At 57.8% G+C, this 2,534-nt stretch overlaps 1 protein-coding gene across 1 annotated transcript in view; it reads left to right on the plus strand.

Annotated features, from left to right (window-relative positions):
• The first annotated feature begins 1,270 nt into the window (after window positions 1-1,270).
• Window positions 1,271-2,534, plus strand: part of PPFIA4 (PTPRF interacting protein alpha 4) — a 36,670-nt gene continuing 35,406 nt past the window's right edge. Inside the window, exon 1 of the mRNA XM_023534781.1 lies at window positions 1,271-1,408. The gene's annotated coding sequence lies outside the window, so the exon portion shown is untranslated. The remainder of the gene's footprint in view (window positions 1,409-2,534) is intronic.

Here is a 2,534-nt window from a genome sequence, read left to right on the forward strand (position 1 = left end):
CTGGTGATTGCCTGTCTCCCATTTAGGGGTTACCTGTAAAAGGGGGGTGCAGTCGATTTGGCTTGATAATTGTGTTCTGACTCAACCTCCGAGCTTTTTCCTCAAACTCCGCGGTGCGATGATAGACATGTTCGACACGGCCTCAGCCGTTCTAGCGGTGGTGACGGACGGACACCGGGCGCAGGGTGTTCGCAGCAGCAGTCCCGGCCTCGGCCTCCCCTCTGCGTTGGCCGAGTTGCCTTTGCTAGGCTGTGTCCTGTTCTGTTAGTGAAAGGAGGGAAGTGTCTCGGGGATTTTTTCCTGATGAGACCCTCACACCACCTGGAGAAGAGTTGGATCTTTCTGGACTACTTCTGTAAAATCTGTTTTGTAATTTTCACTTCCCTAAATACATACCTTGATTTTGCTCTGAGGGTCAGACAAAACAACATAAATTTAGCTTCATTTCTCACCCCCCAAATCAGAATTCCTCCGATTTTCCTGCTTCCTACCAAAGATATAAGGAGACTAAGCCAAATAGTGAACATATTGGAATAAAGGGAAAAAAAATGAAAGGTTATACGTGCCAGTGATGTCAACTGCAGCATTCTTTGCTGGAGTAGAATGTGTCTATAAATATGTACACATTGCATGTGCACAAAAAATCCTCACGCCTCTTGTAGTGCTCCCTGGGCCTCGGGAAGGATCGAGTGGGCGCAGTGACAGCACTTCTCACACCAGATGGGAAGGAGCAGTTCAGGAGAATGGGGAGATGTAAGGAAAGCTTGTCGGGAATTTTGGCATTGACACTGTCTTCATAGTATGTGTGTATAATAGACGTTTCGTTTTGTAGTGACAGTGTTAGCACAGCCAGGTGCCTGAATTCAGGCAAGTGACTTAAGTGCACACTATGGTAACGTATCTGGATTTCAAGTTTCTCCACTTAAAAACGGGTATGACCAAAGGAGAACTAATAAAGGGGCGCGAGGGAGCTGATGCGAGAGGTGACAAACCACTGGCAACAAGGACGGGACCGAGGCCAATTTGGGGACCGGGTTGGTTCAAAGAGAGGTGGGTGTGCGCTGCGCCCCCTGGAGGGAGGCTGCGGGCCGGCAGGAGACTGCGCGCAGCCTCTCAGGTCACGTGCCACGGCGGGGCTCGGCCTCGGGGGTGGAGCCAGGGCCCTTTGCTGAGGGGGCGGGGCTTGGGGGCGGGGCTCGGCGCTGGGAGGCTGCAGTGGCCTCTGGTCACGTGAGGGGTGGGCCGTGCCCCGGGCGGGGGCGTGGCCTGGGGAGGAGGCGGGGCTCATGCCGCGGAGGCTGCAGCTGCTCGGAGTCCGGCTCCCGACGCCTAGGGCCTCCGCGGTCGCCGCGGCTCCTGGCTGCTGCGGCCTCCGAGTCGAGCTGCCCTGTTCGAGGACCGTTGTCAGGTGAGCGTCCAGAGCCTGGGCTGGGGGAGGAGGACTTCCCACCTCCAGCTTTAGCGTAGTTCGGGGAGCCTCCTTCTGGTGCGCCTCGGGCAGCAGACCCTCTTCACGCTGCAGTCGTAGATGCTGCCCTTCTGCCGCCCCTCACCGGCCTTAGCAGCCCTGTGCCCTTGGGGTGAGCACGGAGGCGGTGCCGGATTTGCGGGGGTGGCATGGAGTTTGCACTCATCCGTCTGCCTCGGAGGAGGGTGGCTGAGCCGGCAGGATTCTGGCGGAAACTGGACGGTCTGCGTCCTCCACCCCCAGGAGATTCCGAGAAGAAGCGCCTTCTAGCTCCTGGGCCACTTCCGCTCCGAGGGGCACAAGAGGTGCTGAGGCCTTGGTGCTTCCCTCGAGGGGGTGGATTTTCATTCTGCGTCGCTCACAACACCCCTTCTTAATGTCTCTAGCTCTCCATCCTCCAGCTGTCAGATGCGGGCTGTGCCGGAGATGCCTGTCTGCGCAGTACCAGCCTGCGGCCGTTGAGGTGGGGGGCAAGGGTGGGTGCAAGTGGAAAAGAGGGCAGGAATAGCGGTTCCTGAGCTGGTAGGGTGAGAGTGGGCGCTGGTTTGCAGCACGCAGGTGTCTCCCAGTGTGCGTCCGGCAGCCCTTGGTGGCGGCTGGGAAGAGAGAGGTTGGATCGCACTCGGAAACGCAGTGTGGGTGCTTTTCTTGGAGAAGGAGGAGGGGCGGAGAACAAGTGCCACTAGGTGCTGATGTCACCTTTGGAGACAGGCATGCTGGCGGTGTCCATGAGAGGGGCAGGAAGTTGGGGCTGCGGCTCTGCCATTTACACCACGAGTAGGTGTTAAGGGGTCTCTGCTCCCGTGAAGACTCCCTCTTGCAGAAGCCAGGGCTCGGGGACTCCCCTCAGTCTTCACAGAGGTGCAGGAACCGGTCCCTGGTACTTTGTTCGGCATGCCGTAGGCGTTTGCTGGGTACCCACTGTGTGGCAGATGCTGTGCTGGGTGCTGGGTCTTCTGAAGGCAATTTGGGGCGATGGGAATGTCGAAAGTGCACACCACTACATGGGCACTCTGCTGACACCCCCCTCCCGTTTCGTTATGTTGCTGTGGGATTAGACAAAGCT

The sequence above is a fragment of the Pteropus vampyrus genome, unplaced genomic scaffold (assembly GCF_000151845.1).
Source record: "Pteropus vampyrus isolate Shadow unplaced genomic scaffold, Pvam_2.0 Scaffold131, whole genome shotgun sequence".
Lineage (NCBI taxonomy): Eukaryota > Metazoa > Chordata > Mammalia > Chiroptera > Pteropodidae > Pteropus > Pteropus vampyrus.